This window comes from Falco punctatus (assembly GCF_963210335.1).
Source record: "Falco punctatus genome assembly, chromosome: 5".
Classification (NCBI taxonomy): domain Eukaryota; kingdom Metazoa; phylum Chordata; class Aves; order Falconiformes; family Falconidae; genus Falco; species Falco punctatus.
In genome coordinates, this window is record NC_137584.1 from 41,064,900 (window position 1) to 41,079,374 (window position 14,475).

The following is a 14,475-nucleotide window of genomic DNA, read 5'->3' on the forward strand; positions in this document are numbered from 1 at the left end:
TTGTAGAAGTTTTTAAGTCCACTTTCTTTATTAGCAGCTTTATGTTATGGAATTGTGTCATTTATAAATAAAGATGATCACTGAAAAGTTAAATTTATCTCTTACGGTATTCTATTTGTTAAAAAATACATATTTGAAAGTTTCATGGACAGTTTCACCTTTCAGGTATTTACATAACTTGTTAAACTATGAAAGAGGTTATTAAATTACATTGATTACAGGGGTTTCTTTTCACAGAACAAGTGTGACAGTTTTCTGGGTTTAGTGCACACTCCAAATCCTGATGGGACTGAAGAACCGTTACCCTATCAGCTTAAGGAGCAGAGAAATGCAAAAGTAGGTTTCTCAATAGAGTATACACTGCCAGCCAGTTTGTGTAGCAATACTTAAAGAAGGTCACCATGAAGACAGGTATTAAGTAATCCAAGTAGGGCAGTCTGCCTTCTTCCCACCCTAGAAAGGTCTGGAAAGTCCCTGTTATATGGGAAGCGGGCAAACCACTTCTCTGTTAGAGGTGGAGGCAGCACTGCTTGATGTAAAGCATTTCCCCGTCTCTAGAATTTTTCTACTTGCTTTTAAAAAGTCATCACATAGGCAGCCAGTTTTCAAGCCAGAAGGTGGGCTTCCCCTTCACCAGTCAATTAAAGTATCCATTCCTACCTTGGTTTTCCTTCCAGGTAGCTTATAGGTATTCGTCTGATTCTCATTACTAGAGGCATAACTGATCTTTTTTCCCATTTTGAAGTTTGTAAGCACCTATCTTACGGTTTAGTAGTGAAATCAGTTATCCCTCTGGCTGCAGATATATCTTGGTACTTCATTAGAAGTTTGTCAGTGTAGGTGGAGTCCTTTGTATTAGATTGACAGGTGATTAGTGGGAGAGTCATAGCACTCACATGCCCAGATGTGTTCACTATTTTGCTCCAGTAATAGGGTTTTGGGGTTGTCTGCTAATAAAAACCAATGAAAAAAAAGAAAACCCCACTGAGTTCATTTAAGAAACTGAAATAAGAGATCAATTTGAAAGAAGTACACTTGGACTTTTCTGTTATCACAAGTACAAAATAGTAGATTAGCAATATAGTAAGATAAGCGAATATTGTAAATGTATTATGTGACTAAAATGACCATTTTGCATATAGTATTGATGTAATTCTCCTGTAATGCAATTCATATGATTGATGTGGAGCTTAAGGAATTGAGTTACATTATTTCATTCTAACTTTGTCCTTGCAGCAATCAAAAACCTGCCCTTTTGGCTGCTTATGATCAAGAATTCTGTTATGTGTGAATCATTATTTGTGTCTAATTACAGACTTAACTGGTTCGTGGCCTTCATGACCTTTTAGCTGAAAAGGATACCCAAGCACAGCAATTGTAGATCACAAGTCATTGCATGTAGGTAGTGTGATGTAATCCTTCAAAAATAATTTGATCTTAAATCATGAAAAAAAAAAAATGGAAAGTATTACAGATTCCCTCAGGTTTAAAAATACAAAAAAAATCAGAATTTCATACCTGGGGTTGGACTAGATGATCTCAAGAGGTCCCTTCCAGCTTAAACAATTATGTGAAAAGCCACATGATTCAATTATGAAAATACATTAAATACCAAATTTTATTGTTGTTATATTTTTTTATCTGTAATTTTGGATGTTTTGACAGTGTTTGTTAGAAATAATAGAGTTATATATATAAATATATACAGCACTTGGTCTAAATTATATGGGTTAGTAGCTGTACAGCAGATAATACGGTTTAAACTACATTGTGATCTCATTGCCTCTTATAAATTGTCAAACTACCTAAAACTGCTTTTCATTTAACCTACGTGTCCTTTTATGTAAATGTTTTAAGTTTGTATGTCAGTGTGTGAACTGCAAACAAGTAGAGAAGCATTTCTCTGAATTTCTTCAGCTTCCGAAACGTGAAGTGTTTTGCTTCTCCTCTCAAAAAAATTACAGGGTAGAACAAAACTAGGAAGAAAGCATACACATCCTTTGCAACGTTGTCTTTGCAAAACTAGTCTGTTGGGTCATGCGCAGAAAACAGCCAAGCAGTGAGACTGGGATTGTATTGACAAGAACAAGATGAATGGCCCCCTGGAGACTATGGGGTTTGTATGCTCCTTTCCACCACCTTTTCATCCTTTTGTACTCCCTTTCAGTTCATATGCAGATGAACTCAAACCCAGTCTTCACTAAATACTCTTTTTCACTTTAGTTTTGGAAGGTAGATGGAGGATCTAAATATTTATGAGGCTTTTTTCCTGTGGTTTATGATGCACTCTTGTTGAATGTTGAGGAATTACGTTAATGAATGCATGCCTGCACACACAGACACAGAAACCAGGCAAAAGGAAAAAAAAAACCACACAAAGCATTGTCAGCTCTAATGTCAGCCCTTGCTAAAACAGTTCCCATGGAAAAAAAAAAAAAAAAAAAAGGCAGATTTAAAATCTGTTGCCAGGAGAAAAATAAATTGTATGGCTGAGCACAAAAGAAAGAACAAAGTTTCATCTTTCCTTTCCTCAGCTGCAAATGTAACTCTTGTTTCAGCTCTGAATAAATTTAAAATAAAACATGTTAATTGAAAAAGGAAAGCTTGTCTAAAAAGTCTTAACTGGATTTATTTTCAGTAATGAAGAAAAAGGAAAGCTTCAGTCCTGTACAACTTTCCTTTAATATCAGTACTAATAAAAATGATACATATTTTTTGTATGATACAAGGTGCAGTAAAATATCATTTAATTTGAGCTACAAGTCAAATAATTGAATAAAGTTGGTTTTGCTATGATTTTGCTAACTTCAGTACTTCTATTTAGGAGGCTTAGATTTTATGAAACAGGGTTTTTTCTGGAAACTAAACTGACATTTTTCCTAAATTTAATACATTGAATATACTGAGATTATAGCTAGATATACTAGAATATGAATTTATTTTCAGAATGGGTAGTTCAAAACTGTAACTTAAGGAACATGCTTGTAATAGATGGAAGGCTATATTACATTAAAATACTAGAACTGAAATATGGATATATTAATTCTTTTAATGCTGTGTTGTCAAGAAGACTCATTTCTTCAACCTTTAATCATCTCTGTTCTCCGATGCACACATAGCTGTGGCAGACAGGGCCTTAACTCATACCAGTGGGACAGTAAATTCACATTGGTGAACCAGAACATAGGATCTTAAAATGTGCTTTTGTGTTATCTGTTAAAAATTTACTGAAGCGATTGCAGAATGTTAAGTCTTAGCTCTTCAAGTGCAATAGTATTTCACTGTCTAGGTTCTGGTTTTAGTATTTATAATATGCCTATCTGAATTTCATAAAACATTGCCCTAATAAATATGTTGCATGTTTTTATTGAAGTTTGTTTCCAAGGTATTCAATTTTATATGGAATTAAATCCATTAAAGCTATCTACATTTTATTTATTCTGAAGTTATTGTTTATGATCTTCAGATACTTTGTTGTTTTCAGTGACTTTGCCTATGATACCCAAGGGTTAAGTAAAACAGATTTTGCTTATCAGATCCTAAGACACCAAAGCTGTATACAAACTAATAAAAAACTACTATTTGACAACTGAAATCACATCACTTTTTTTAGTCTTTCATCCGTTAACCTGCATCTTTTCCCTCTTGCCTTTTTCCCCACCCACCCCACCCCCCCACCCCCCCCCTTTCTGTCAGTCTACATTGCCAGTTGTGGCCACAGATACAATTTTAGATATTGTTGAAGTACTTAAACCCTTTAAACTTAAAAGTGATCAAAAAAAAAATATCTTTTTTTGGCTTGCAACTGGGGAGATTTCAAACTTACCTGGACTGGTCCAGCCTGAGCAAATTGAAGCACTTATGTGGGATCTTACTGAAACTTACTTGCATGTCTGTGTAATTACTTGCTTGGGGGTTTGTTGTTTTTTAATGTGGGTGGGTTTGCAGGGAGAGGAAGGCTTCCTTCTATATATACATGTATGGGCCACAGCAGATTAATAGGTGAATGAAGAAAATGCATCAAGCTGGTAAATGTTGGAAGAAAAGAGCAATAGGGAGATGAGATAATTGAATAAGCTTTGAAGGAGGAAGAATTGGAAGCAAAGAACAGAGGAGCTGAGGAGAGTGATGCAGTAGTAGTAGAGGCAGATATAGCAGAATACTTTTATATGGCAGACAGTAAGGGAAAAAAAAAAAGTGTCATTGGCTTGAGTAAGGGGGTTTTTTTGGCTCCCTTTAAGCTATTGGCACCCCCAAAGAGAGGAGGAAAGAAGTGGCATACAAGCCAAGGTCATTAAAGTAGTTTTTTGGGGTGAGAAATGTCAATGAGCTATAGGTATAAGTCCGGGAGGAGGTATGTCAGTCAATCATTTATAACACCAGAAAAATACCCCTCAAAAAAACAACCCAAAATCCCCAAAAGCAATGAGGTTGTAGTCTACAGGAGTGCCATGTTAATGCTGAGGAAGGCAATTATCTGTACTTTGCCCAAAAGGAAGTGGCACAGAAAATTCAAGAATTTTGCAATGATAACAAGGCTGAGCTAGACATTGTACACATGTGCCCAGCAGCTGCATCTCCACCCAGCTCACTGACTGTAAGGACAAGCCACCTTCTCCGGTCTCAGAAGTTTATGTAGAAAGGGACCCATGTGAGGAGCCAGAAAGTTCTTTAAATAGATTATAAGATATAAACTAGTTACCTAAGCTGAGCACTTATTTCTTCTCCTGAAACCCATTTGCATCCACAGATTTCTAACCTATTAGAATAAGCTCTGCTTCCAGCAGATGCAAATGCACAAAATGCAATTGCACAAATAAAATAGCAACGCTTCCAGTGGATTCTTAAAGGTAAGACCACAAACGTACCTAACGGTCTTCTGCCTTGTGAAGTTTTGCTTTAAAAAGAACCCAGGGTAGGAGCACATTCTTCGCTCTCCTGAATCGGGGTCCTACAGTGGATTCAGACTTCAGGTCCCAGTGCAAAATCCTCATTCCTGGGGACGGGGGGAGGACGGTCATGAGGAAAGACATGGAGCTGATTGAACTGACTGTAAGGACCCAAATCACAGTGCTGTCAGGATTACCAAACAGACATTAAGATTTCCAACAGCAGAAACTCACCGTTAGCTGTTTGCTAGGTGAAAGAATTCACATTTTTTGCTATTCTTCGCTGTCTGAATTTTGCTTAAATTTAGAAATCACAAAAATAATAAACCCACACACCACTGCAAATTGCAGGTAAGCTCTCTCAACACTCATCTTTTGCAGTGAACACTAAAAATGAGCGATCTTCCTTTTTCCCAAGGCTGATTCTAAGCATTGTCACATTTTATCTGAAGGCAGTGGGGTGCAGTCATGTATTTTCAAGAAAGTACTTTCTTGAGTCCATTTAATCTTTAGGCTGGGATTTTTCCGAATGGATTCCTGCATAAATTTACCCTTTTTTTCCCCTTCTCAAAAGAAATTTCCTACAGCTGAATCACAGCATTCTAAAGGGAATCTGCCACTCTGCCTAAGCAAGAAGTCGAGCTGTTTCCATACTAGCGTAACAGTCATCTCCCAGGCGGAAGTTGTATCTCCATGGATGGCACTGAACTGAAAGGGAACCTGAAAGGCAATTCATTTTCTTTGTGAGTTTGATGTACATGCTTACAGTATTCCTCTTTGGTGCCTAAACAACTGATTTAGATGTCTAACGTGAAAATTGTCTGTCTCCTGTACGCACAGATGCTTCAATTTCTGCTGATAGATACACCTCGAGCCCCTGGCAGACAGAAAGCCTACAAAGTACTGAAGCCACAATTACCAAAGCGCTCAGAGGTCTAGCATAGCATGTCCTAAGACAAATTTCTCAAAAGACATTCTCCCCTAACATTAAAAAGAAAAATATATGGACAAGTTGGTTCATCATCTCTGAGAATAGTGATGCAGCAGGTCTACATATTTTCTCGAGTTACTATGGGCGATGCATACCTTTTTCTTCTCCTGTGTAAGCAATGTTCGGATTCATAATTCAGATTCATGAGCCTAGTTCTATTAGGACTCCCTGCAAATCTAGTTTCCAGAAATACCCTTCCAACACCTAACCTTCATTAATTAATTGATGAAGGAACCTGAGCCCACCTCTAGACACAAATATGTGTATTACCTTAGGTACAGAATCCCTTTGAGGGTTGAGTGTTGCAACAGGAAGGCTGTGAGATGCTGGTGGAGTAAAAGAGATCATCATTCCTCTCTCTTACGCAAATCAACTCCAGATTTATTCAGAGATCATCAGGAGATTAGCAGTTGTTCTTCCAAGCAAGCAGCTTCCAATATCAACAGTGCTGACTTAGAAGGAGGAAAGTGGATTTGGGAGCATTTTCCTCTCCAAGCACAGTATTTTTCTTATCCTGCTTTCTCCTGTTTGAATTTCTCCATGTAAAAGGGGAAGGGCAAAAAAACAGGCTTCTGTTTGATAACTGTTTTCCTACCTGTTACTTTTGCCAGCAGACTCTGCAGACTTTATAAATACAAAGTGATTATTTGAAAGGTGAAAAAGATACAGACAAAACTTGCAGACTTATTTGAAGAAGAATGCAGAATAAACTAATACGGAGCCTGTACTGTCATTTGAAGAATAAATATTTCCTATATCAGAACACAATAATTTGGCATTGTTCCATTTCGGCCATTTTTAAGCAATAACCATTGCTAATTTGTTTGTCAAGGATTTTTTCAGCAAAGGGTGAGACTTTTGGTTTTAAGAACTGTTGAATATCAAGAATTAAATCAACGAAGAAAGCTTACAGAAACCTCAAGCATCGTTCCTTTAGTGTTTCTAAAATTCAGTGAACTGAATTTTTTTGCACAAGTATAATTCCACCAAATATTAATGTTTACAACCTGAGTGCTAATTACATGATCTAATTTTGGAGCATTCTAAAAGTTTATTTCTGAATAAGTTCACTTTTGCTTTCTTTCATTTGGCATCTTGGTTTTCACAAAAGAAATAAAATCATCAAAGCTGGAAACAAATCAATCAACATTTTGTGATGTTTGTATGAGAAATATAAAAGGGTTTGTTTTGTTTTTTAAATACTGCCTTAGTCATTTTACCAGGGTGATTTTTAAGAATAATGTCATATAAATGAGGGTGATGATCTAGAAAGGTGCTGGAATGAGACAAAGGGAATCTGGATTAATGCCAACTTTTAATACAGATTTTCTGGCTGCACCTCTTCTAAAAAGTAAACCAAACAGGATCAGGACCCGACTGTCACTGTAACACTAGGCACCCTGGGCTGGCCGTGTCCATAATGTTAAGATTCCATCCAACACAGCGTGGTCATCTATCAAATAGTGCCCAGAAAGTCTTCAGGATAGTGCTAGCTGGCCTTGGGGAAAACTGTCCCAGGGCTCTTCCACCACTGGAACAGCACCAACACCGCGACGTGCTCCCTGCAACTGCCTAATCTCTCAGTGCAGACATGCTCCCCCTGTGAGTCTGAGGAAAGCACGGGTTTGTTCTATCCTTAAGCGTCCCCATTAATGAGGAATAACTATTTTTCCTTTCTACCTCTTCTTATCTGCTAAGTCTATTTGGATTATGGTATCACTGGTAAAAATCACCTGTTACATGTAAACCATCTATTACAGTCAGATCATAACTTTCATTTAAAGATATTACATGGTTTACTAATTAGAGTAGGAACAAAAAGATTGCCAAAATTCAGAAAAGCCTGATAAAAGAAAAGGAAACCTTTGGCTCCACACACACACATATATATATATTATATTTTTTTTCTGTGTGAATCTGTAAGTATACTAATATGTAGTAGAGTGTGTGTATATATATATTTAAATATACTGTGCAGAAGAATTCTGCATTACTGCATCCCTCTGCCAGCACACTTAGATAATAATCTATTATACAGCTATTTGACAGAAATGTTATAAGCAATTAGATATACTTATTCTTGCATCATTAATGACACTTCTAAAAATTGGGACACATTTCCACATAGGCATATACAACATTTCACTCAAAACTGATAGTGCTTCACAGAGAAAATAATAGTAGCTAGTCTCTTTCTGTTATAACAGGAATATATATATATATATATACACATACATATAAAAATATGATGTTTCTCTTTAAGTTATCTTTTAAGATCAGGTTACATACCGTATCATTTAAGCTATAGCATGGCAAAACTATTTATGAAGTTAACCACAGAGGTGAGGGCTGGCACAAGAAAAGTAGAACCCAAGCACAGGACAGAGGTTTTGATGGCTACATACTTGATATCTAATTTCTTTCTAACAGTGGTAGCTGTATGTGAAACAAGAAAGTAAACAGCAACTGCACAAAGAGGGACCTTGCACAACAATAAAACCACAAAAAATAATGCTTGTGAATTGCAAACTAAAACAGGAATTCAGAAACCTGCAAATATTTTCTTTTCTTCTAGAACCATAGTGCCAAGTAAAATTGGATGAAATAGACAAGAAATAAGCAAAGTAGCAGTCTAATCACACTGCAAAATGGCAATCTACAACCAGCTCCATCAAGAATGCATTTAGGATCAGCTGCCAACATTTCCAGGGACAAATGTATTGAACACATACTACAGCATGTGGCAGAACTTCCTCAGGCAACAGTAAACGATGTGACTTTGCAAATTGATACAGTACATCCTTGCTTAGTCCGGGGAAAGGAGAAAAAAAATAAGAGATGAAGCCAAACACTTATTAAGGCCCTTCAGACCTGATTAAAGTCAAATTGCAGGAAATGTTCACTTTAATATAAAATATGCACAGCAACACAGCCTTAATTAGACACACACATCTCTCAAGATATCAATAAATGTTTCCTTTTTGATAAGTCTGATTTAGTAGACTGTAATAACAGGGGAATGTTTCTGAAACACCGTTTAAGGAAGCAGGAGAAATAAACAAGCTTGAATATTTAAACCTCAAAACCAATTAGCAGACCATTCTTTTCAAAAAAATATCTGAATTTCGAGTTTATTTAGCTTCAAGCCAAACACAATAAAGGCTTTGTTTTTAGAGTAATTGGGTTTGAAACTTGAGAAACACCTTCTGGGTGTTGGTATCTTCATTCACAGAATGCTACATAAGCAGCAAAATGTGTTGGAAGCTTCTGGTTTTAGCAGTGAATTAGAAAATAAATTTGAAGACAGTCCTCCCCACCTGAACGGGTTTTGTCTGGGTTTTTCTCCTGTGCATGAAGCAGAAATTGAGAGATCAAGAATGAGATCTCTGGTGCTGTGCAGCTACCCAGTAACAGCACGGTGTTCAGCTTCACCACGTGAGCTCTCGGCTGGGTTAGCTATGGAACCTTGAAGCAAGCGACATACGGCATGCACCCTTAGCGATTTCAGGCAAAGCCTTCTGTACTCATTCACAGAACCCCTTGCACTCCCTTTTTGGCCAATTACACCACAGAAAAGCTTTTACAGTTTGCTTAAAACTGCCAGGAACGAGGCCTCATTATCTTTTCTCGTAAAGGTTTCTGTTCCAGTTCAGACATGGAGTGTTTGATTTGCATTGAACGGTGGCTTGCTGGTTGGGTTTCAGAGGTGATGACAGAGAGAACAGTCACACAGAAAGACCTGTGAGAAGAAAGGAGGACCCAGTGTGTCTTCAAGCAGAGGAAAGGGTTGAGGGGTGGGTTTGCATCTGGAACCAGTAACGGATGTGAAATAAAGTAGTGACCTGATCCTTAAATCTCACATCGTGCCATAGCTGTTCTGTGAACAAGCCCAGGGCTGCAGAACAAGGAGCTTTCCTTACCCTGAGATGATGTTCTTGCCAGCAAGAAATAAGAGAACAAGTATTCCTACATGAGTGCAACCTGTCAAAACACTTTGCCTGCATCTGTACCAGCGGTATTATCTGATTTTCTCAAAATGGTTTCCTGAGTATCGGTAGGTTCAGTTTTCTCCTGTGTGACTTATTTTGGCCTGACTTATTTTTCTGTCATGGGATGTGAAGCAAATGATTGCTTTTGTTCAGGTTCTTGTAATTCAGAAGTAAGAATATTTGAGCATAAAGTCAATAGTGGATTTATACTGCAGTCAGTTCATAAAACTAGGTAGCACTGTTTTTTAAACTAGAGGGAAGATTCAAGCCCACCTGACATCAATGGATGTTTTGATTCACTGCCAGGATTTCATCCCTGATTTTCAAGAACAATGATTAAAATTACAATATCCCTTAGAAAGAGGCTTGTCTTAAAAAACAACACCAACAACAATTCCAAAGATAGTATTTAAAAGGTTTTAAAAACTGTGCCTCATATAAATGGTAGCTGACCTGTACAATGAAAATGACAGATATTTCATTTGTATTATTGTTTCTATTACATCGGGTATTTAAACATGCTGAAATAAAAGACCCCAGAATAAACAGCAATAGAAATCGTAAAATTTAAAACATCTGAAAACAATATCACTACTGCAAATAAACTGAGTCTCAAACTCAGCATTTTGTATTTCTTCATGACATGACTAGCTTTTTAAAGAGACAAAAATCAAAAGCACAAAATAATTTTTACAAAGTGCACATGCATGCAGATAAGAGCTGGAACACTCAAACATACTATGAAAGAAATTAATTGAAGTGTTTTGGTTTTTTTTTAATATATCGCTATATAACCAGTTATATCACCTCAAAGAAAACTCTGCATTTTAGCAGTGGTTTTGCTACATGGAAATCAGTGGAACTGCCCAGGCTGTCACTGTGTGCTCAGTGGAAGAGAATGGATGCTACATGGTGTCCTAGTAGGTAAACTCTTTTAAATAATTTGGATGTAGTGCTGGACTATGTGCGTGTTTCCACTCTATCCACTAGAACACCAAAGTGACCAATGCACGATGAGGCCTTTGATGAAGTGGGATGCAAGGGAAAAAAGGGCTGTAACTCAGGCGCTTCTCACTCCTGGGCTCTATCCTTCAAAATATTGGGGGAAAAAGGCACTGTTGCTGGACAGTTTGATTTGTCAAAGGTAAATGAAAAAATAACATGCACAAAGGATATCCCCCAGGGTCAGAACATAGAGAGGTATCTTCCCCTTCTCCCCTCACCACCACCCTTGAACCTGGTCAGGTCTTCCAACATTTAAAAACTACTGAGATGACTTTACCACTTCCCAGAGAAAGCTTCAGTCTCAGCAGATGGGAATTAGGCCTTCTTTTTTTTTTTTTTTTTTTTTTTTTCTTGCTGCCAGAAAAACAACTATTCATCAGAAGCTGTGATGCATCTAAGGAAAAGGCGAGCACACTGCAAACAGCAGACAGGAAGCAGCAAACTAACGCTGTGGGTGCCAGGTCACCTGTAGAAGAAAACATTTTCCGAATAGATGGAAAGAAAGGATTTAGCATACAGCTTTAAGAGCATCCAAACCCTGGCAGCAGCAAAAACATAACGTGGAAGTAGAGAAATGTAAAGAACCAGAGCAAATAACAAAATGAACCCAAAAGGAATTCAAAGGGCGGTGGCAAAGGACACTCATTGTGAATGAGATAGAGCAGCCACAGTAAGCAGGCGATAAACAGAGTGCCAGAGGCATGACGGCATGTGCTGCGGAAAAGTAAGTTTGTAACTGCAGACATGTTCAGAATGCGTTCATTCATTGAAAACAGCGCAGAGCTCACCATGTCCAGAGAACTGTTCCTCCCTGAAAAGTTAACCCACATTTTCTTTAAGCTTTTTTTGGTGCTGGACCGTACACTGGTACACATCACTGAAACTTTCTCCCTGTTTTGCCTCTATAGTGCTGAGTATAAAGGGCTGATGACTTTCCAGCTGAATGTTTTTATCTGTGCTTCCATTACTAGCAAGCCCATAAATAAATTCTATGAGATTACATACTGCCTATAGATTAGGATATACCATTAAAAGCAGTGGCAGCCCTCTATCCTCTGCTACTCCTCTGTTTATTATATGACATAGATAAACTACCAGGTCTAGCATTCCCTGCTCTCCCTCATACAAGGGACATTTTTCCTCCCTTTTCTAATGCTTTTGTCCCCACAATACACATTACACTTCCTCAGGTTCCCTTTTTTCCACTTACCCTAATGTTCCACTGCCATGCTTACCTCTAGAACAAATCATCCTTAGCTTTCCTTAACTTTAATTTTACTACTTCACAGTTCAACTTCTCACCTTCCTTCTGCCCCTGAGCTCCAGATGATTGCTATAAAACCTCTCAGGTGGCTACGTCTTTCTTATTCCTTTCACCTGCTACTCCAACTTTGAACACGTAATTCAAACAATCAAATCTGCTCAGTTTGCTGTTCTGCTATGTCTCTTTTCATTTATCTCACAATTTCTGACTTTCCAAGCTCCTGCATAATTTCTTTCCTGCCTAATTATTGAGGCTTCTCCTGTGGTGCTCTTCTCCCTGTGCTTCTCCGTTTGGCTTCCCTGTGCCACATTTCTCCTTGTCCTGCAGTAACATCCACCCTTTTCTCATGGCTGATACTCTTGGAAATGTATATTTTGACCCAACCAATGTCATAGTATTTCCACTGTCACTACAGCTCTCCATTTTACTGTGTTGTGTGGACACACAAAGGTTTCAATTAACATGTAAGCTTGGCAGGGCAAGGATCTTTCTTGCCTGAACTATAAAGGACCTTTTACACACATAACAACAAATGCAGAGATTTTGGCACCATCTGATTTCCAGAGGCCTTATTCTGTGGAAAGTGGAGCTCAGTGCTTCCTCTCCTCCCCCGTCTTCTTTTTGCTGTTCCTCCAATCCATTCGCATCTCCTGGCACAAACATGATTTCACCAGAGTTGTTCTGCAGTTCTGTAAAACTGCACCAGACCAAAAGAAATGTAGAGATTTCTGGGGTGACTGTTACTGCCTGTTATAATAACACAACCTGCTGGCTCTGTGTCCTAGCACACCAAGAATTTAAGTCCACGTCTTATTCCAGCTACCTCTACTAAAAAGGATTTAATTAAAGGGGAAGTAAGGAGTATAAATTGAGAGACACATGCCTCGTTACTCTTCCACAAACACTTTATCTTCCCAATAATTAAAGTTACACTTTGCTGTCTTGGCTCATACTTTGAGCATTTCTCAACTAAATCTTGTTACAGAAGTACCATATCTATGTATTACAGACCAGACTAACAATTAATCTGAGTTATTTCACTCACATTATGAAATGGCACCTTAACTCTGCCTTTCCTTCCACTATTCAGTAAAGTCTTACCTTGCTCTACTGAATACAGAGAGAAGCGTTTCAGGGCAACATCTGCATAGGCAAGAATTAGAGGTGTAGTTTGTATAAACAGATTACATAGCATTGTAAAATTGAGGCATCATTTAAACAGCTTACAAAATTTCTTTCAAGGCGTACATTACACTTAAAGGATCAATTTCTTCTGCCAATACTTTTGCAAAAAGTGGAATTGCTGATTATTGCAGCCTCTTCTGTGCATCAAATGGAATTCTGATCCCATATTCAGTTTCTCTGTTTTTCCAATAAAGTTGCTTAAATATCCCTCCCAACCACATACATATTACTCCATAAGAACAGATGGAGTTTATGCACAACTGGCTTTTTTTCCTTAGCCAATTGAAACGAGCAGCCAGACAAGACAGAAATTTGCTGAAATTCTGAATTCTTTTTGCAGATTTAAAGATTTTGCAAGTTTTCATTCATTGATTATGCAACATCCATGGTCACAAGCATCTGTTGGTTGCATATGGGAGTTTAGACAAACTGTTTTTTCATGCTACTGCAGAAAATAAGACACAAGCATGTAACTTGATCAAAAAGAGTATGACAGCAGCTGTGTTTGCAGGTTGAGCTCCCTGCCCCCTCTGAACTGGGGCAGAAGCAATCAGTAAGAGAGGATGTACTTTATCATGCACCCAGAGTGCTCAGGGACAGACCTGAGAAAGCCAAATATTCCCAGCTGGGCAGAAACAAGGGGAGCTGTGGCTGAGATTCAGCTGTGGCAACTTACAGAGAGATTATGAACAGTTCATAATAAGCAGAAGTCTTTCTGGCAACTGTTTCATATGTGTATGCAGATAATCTATCCATCTGGAAAAACTGCAGACCAGGTATATTTAAGGCTCCAGAAACTCATGGATTTATTCCTAATCATCAGAAGACATGCATATACATCGCAGAGCTTCATTACCAGTATTCTTGTCTTCAGATTTCTGCCTCCAACCTCAGCTGTTTGTTTCAGTCCGTTCAGCTCTATGGACACTGGCAAAGATGAATGAATCCTGTTTCATACCCCTTCCCATTCCTGACTATCAAAAATTCAGACTCAGCCATTACAAATGCAATATTTACTTAATGGCATGCTTTGTTAAGTAGCACTGTTCAGTCCTTTTGAATATGCCAGGAACACAAAAAGAATTTAGGAAACTTACTTGGACTCATTCAGTTTGTTTCCTTTTTTCTACCATGATGAAACACTGAGCTGTA

General features: G+C 38.0%; 2 protein-coding genes across 4 annotated transcripts in view; one reads left to right on the forward strand and one right to left on the reverse strand.

Moving 5' to 3' along the window:
* LOC308065066 (uncharacterized protein) overlaps positions 1-14,475 on the forward strand; it is a 119,756-nt gene that overhangs the window by 8,254 nt on the left and 97,027 nt on the right. The window contains exon 2 of the mRNA XM_080390582.1: positions 5,464-14,475. This exon is cut by the window's right edge and continues 26,562 nt beyond it. The gene's annotated coding sequence lies outside the window, so the exon portion shown is untranslated. The remainder of the gene's footprint in view (positions 1-5,463) is intronic.
* The window catches only part of PACRG (parkin coregulated), a 291,943-nt gene continuing 277,468 nt past the window's right edge, over positions 1-14,475 (reverse strand). For all 3 annotated transcript variants that reach the window (XM_080390584.1, XM_080390583.1, XM_080390586.1), the window contains one exon: positions 1-14,475. This exon is cut by the window's right edge and continues 27,318 nt beyond it. The gene's annotated coding sequence lies outside the window, so the exon portion shown is untranslated.